General features: G+C 52.9%; 1 protein-coding gene across 1 annotated transcript in view; it reads left to right on the top strand.

Moving 5' to 3' along the window:
• The window catches only part of TNRC6C (trinucleotide repeat containing adaptor 6C), a 592,582-nt gene that overhangs the window by 375,632 nt on the left and 212,606 nt on the right, over positions 1-4,344 (top strand). The gene's annotated exons all lie outside the window — the stretch shown is intronic.

Raw genomic sequence — 4,344 nt, 5'->3', positions numbered from 1 at the left:
GTAGGCTCAAGGGGGCACTGGTGTCTATGGCTGCCGTCACAACACACCACAGACGGGCCGGCTGGAACAAGAGGCGTGTGTTGTCCCACAGTTCTGGGGACCAGAGTCCAATGCAGGGGCTCAGTGGGCACGCACTCTCCAGGGCGCCACCCGGCTGCTGGTGGCCCCGGGCTCCATGGCCGTCATCCTGTGCCCTTTCTCAGTGTCTCTTCTCCTCTTTGAAGGGCACCACACTGACTGACTGAGGCCCACTCTACTCTGCTTTAAGAAGCTCTGGTGGCCTAGTGCTAAGGCATTTGACTGCTACCCAGAAGACAGACGGTTCAAGCCACCAGCCACTTTGCAGAAGGAAAACTGGGCAATCTACTTCCATAAAGATGTACTGCCTCGGAAACCCAAAGGGGATTGCTATCAGTCTGAGTCGATTCAATGGCAGTGAGTTTGGTTTTTTCTATTCCGGTTAGACTGCCTGTTGATTGACGACATCATCAGAGGTCCCATTTCCAAACAAGGTCACATTTGGAGGCGCCAGGGGCGAGGATAAAACATTCTCTCGGGAGGGACACAATCTAACCTCTGGTGTCTCCCCATTACTCACACCCAACTCAGGTCATCGGCTGAGAGCTGAAATGTTGTGCACCAGAGCTCCTTGGACCACCTCAGGCCTCACCTATCTGACTCAGCTGACCCACCCCACGGTCCCCCTACCTGAGTCCCCTGCCCCCTTCTTCCCCTGAACCTCCCTGATTATATCTTTTCTCCAGGAGCCCCGGCCTTGGCTCGTTTCTCTCTCAATTCCACTCTTCCCATGATGCCTTCTAACCTGGCGACGCCAGTGCCCCGTTAGCGACTCCATACTCTCTCCTGATTCCATCCGACCCCACGATGCCAGCACCCCGTTGGTGCTGAAGACCTTGGTGGTGGGTTAGACTGTGGTCCAATGCCACTCAGAGGATAAACTGTGCTCAAGGCCTGCCCAGCTTCCTGCCCCTGGGACTTCTGGGTTTGCAGTGAAGTCGGGAATCACATAAGTAGGACTGGAAGCCGTTTGCAGGGTGTCTGCAGACGAGCTCGCACCTCTGTCTTTCTCAGCACCCCATTTGCTGCCTCCAGCTTAAGCTCAGTGCCTCCTTTTTAGGAGGACAAAGCACAGAAATGAGCCTAAAACCTGAGGAGGTGGAGTCGTCAGCCCTTCTGCTGACCCACAGGCGGCTTCCTGAGTCGGGCGGGCGTGAGTAACAGCAGAAGGCAGAGTGGGGATGACAGCCACAGAGGGAAAGTAAACAGAAGCCACCCCTCGCTCATGTGGGAGGGGCCCGGCTGCCTAGCAGCATCTCCTGATGGCTGCAGCTTGGGGGGGGGGGCTTTCCAAGTGGTTTCCATGGCACCCATTCCTTCGTAATCCTCCCCCAAACAGCTCTCCTTCATTCAGCTCACCTTGTGCCACAAGCCGGAGGAGAAATGAAATAAATGTGACAGATATGCTGATGCCAGGACAGTCGGGGTGTGTGTGTGTGTGTGTGAGGGGGGGGCAGAGAAGACAGACAGAGGAGAGAGAGACAGGCAGACAGACAGGGCGACAGGAGAGAGAGTGAGAGACAGGGACAGAAGAGAGACCATAAGACAGAGAGAGACAGAGGAGAGAGGGAGTAGGAAAGACAGAGAGACAGGCTAGAGAGGAGACAGACAGACAAACAGAGAAGGGAAACGGGAGAGAGAGAGAGAAGGGGGAGCGGCAGAGACCCACAGGGCTGGCCTCCAGGACCCCCGGAGCTGGGTCCCTGCCCAGGTTCTGAGGGCGTTTCTGACCGAACTCTGTTGTAGAAAAACCTGACAGGGTCCCCAGGGGAAGGTGGTCTGGGCCCCTGCATTCGATGGCCGGTGTTTGCACAGAAGGTCATTGAGAGCCAAGGGGCCAGGTCCCCAGCTGGGACAGGGCCAGTGCCCTGGGCCAGCGGCCTCCCAAAGGCTTATCTCTGAAAAGATGCAGGGTCTTTGTGAATGTTCCAAATCTCACACACAGACAATCCAAACTGGGGCCTGGAATGTGCTAGTTCCAGGTTATTGTAGTAGGACTGCAATTAAAGAGTGCTTTAAAAAAAATAAAAAATAATAAAAATATTAAATATATATGTATGTCCTCGGAAGGAAGATGGGGCAATCTACTTCCGTAGTGATACTGCCTCGGAAACCCAAGGAGGGGTCACTATGAGTCGGGTCCGACTCGATGGCACATAACAACATATATGTATGATATATGTCAAACCCGACTCATAGCGACCCCTCCTTGGGTTTCCGAGGCAGTATCACTACGGAAGTAGGATTGCCCAACCTTCCTTCCGAGGAGTGTCTGGTGGGTTTGAACCGCCAGCCTTCTGGTTAGCAGGCAAGTGTCTTAGCCACTATGCTACCAGAGCTCCCAATATATATATATATAGTAAAGTATTATATATATATATATATATATATATATATATATAAATCTCCTTTCTTGGGGCATAATTAGCATGCATAAAATTCACAGATTTTAAGACTTGATGGATTTTGACAAGTGTGAGGGGGTTGTGCACTGATGCCACAATCGGGATCAATGACATTCCCGTCATTGCAGAATGTGGCCTCCGGCCTCTCTGCCTTCCATCTTCTCTCCCCACCTTGGTGACTGGCAACCCCTGATCTGCTTCCGGCCTGTAGTCCCACCTTCTCTGGATGTCATTCACATGGATCATAAGGTTGCAGGTCATCTGGGTCCTGCCTTCTCTGGACTGTCATTTACACGGACCTTACAGAGCACTGGTGGCACAGTGCCTAAGGCATTTGACTGCTAACCAGAAGGTTGGTGGTTCAAACCCACCAGCCACTCCGCAGAAGGAAGGTTGGGCATCTACTTCCATAAAGATTTACTGCCTTGGAAACCCAATGGGGGTTGCCACAAGTTGGAATGGACTGGATGGCAGTGAGGTTGGTTTCCTTTTGAGTTCACAGCAGCCGGTCTTCCGTGTCTGGCTTCTTTCAGTTGTCATGAGTTGTCGTTGAGTCCGATCTGACTCCAGTGGCCCCGTGGGACAGAGCTGTGCCCCACAGGGCTTTCAAGGAAGAAGATTGGCAGGCTTTACTTCCAAAACACCTCCAAGTGTGTTTGAACCAGCAACAACAGTCATGTGGTGGACGCTACAGAGACCATGAGTTAACAACAGGGGCACGTGAAGCGATTCACTGCACACACAGTGTGTGTGTGGGGGGGGGGCAGAGAAGACAGACAGAGGAGAGAGAGACAGGCAGACAGACAGGGGGACAGGAGAGAGAGTGAGAGAGAGGGTCGTCCACACCATCACGTGTGTTGGCAGCTCACTGGTGCTCCATCAGACAGATCAAATGGTAGCTCCTTAATATGTGGTTCTGTGTGATTATACTTCAAAGTCCACACTGATCTGCTGCTTCCTTCTCAAATATCTGTTTCTTCTTGGGTCTAACTAGGAGTTGTCACTCTGGTTAGGTCCCCTTGGCATGTGTTATGAATTGAACGGTCTCCCCAAAAAGGCTATGTACCTCGCATCTGTGAACATGGCCCTATCTGGAAGGTCTGTGGGTTCCAGGACCTGGGGGAGAGCCGGGGGGAGTGACTGCTAATGAGTCCTGGATCTCCTTTTGGGGTGCAGACATGTTCCGGGGTTACATCATGGTGATGATGGTCACTCGACCTTGTTAATAGACCAAAGGTCATGAAATTGGACACTTCTATGGATGAACTGTATGGGATGTGAATTATCTCAACAAAGCTGTTATGAAACAGGAGAGCGGGGCAGGGGCTGAAGGCGCCCCCAGCCTCATTTCTGCCAGAGCCACACAGGCACAGACGGATGCCTGGCGGATGCCAGTGGCCCTGTCCACAGAGTCTGGGACACCATTAAAGAGGCGCTGGCAATCCTGGAGGTGGGCTGTGGGTCCGCCCCTGGGGGAAAGTACAAGGACACTTGCTGGGGGTGAGAAGGGCCATGTGAAGGCACAGCATGTCCGACCAGCTAGAGGCCCGCAGATCGTACAGGTTGGAAGAACTGAAACCAAACCGACATTGACCCATGAACCTGAGGACCCATGGAGCCTCCGGCATTGCTGGCAGGTCCCTTTCATGTCATTGGGCCTTTTGGTCACCTGCACCATCTCAGCTTCTTCCTGTCCCCAAGGCTCTCCCACCCACCCCACCCCCATGCCTTCCTTTCTCTGCCTCAGAACCCATCGGAGAAGGGGGTAAAGAGGATCCCCCAGAACTGTCCTACCTTCATTGATTTATTTCCTACATTGTTCATTCAACAAGAAATGATTGCACGTCTGGGGGAGCTGGGT

Source organism: Orycteropus afer, unplaced genomic scaffold (assembly GCF_000298275.1).
Source record: "Orycteropus afer afer isolate SDZICR_OR568_19922 unplaced genomic scaffold, OryAfe1.0 scaffold00018, whole genome shotgun sequence".
NCBI classification, from domain to species: domain Eukaryota; kingdom Metazoa; phylum Chordata; class Mammalia; order Tubulidentata; family Orycteropodidae; genus Orycteropus; species Orycteropus afer.
Note: the sequence above shows the minus strand (reverse complement) of the source record. Positions and strands in the feature narration are given on the sequence as shown.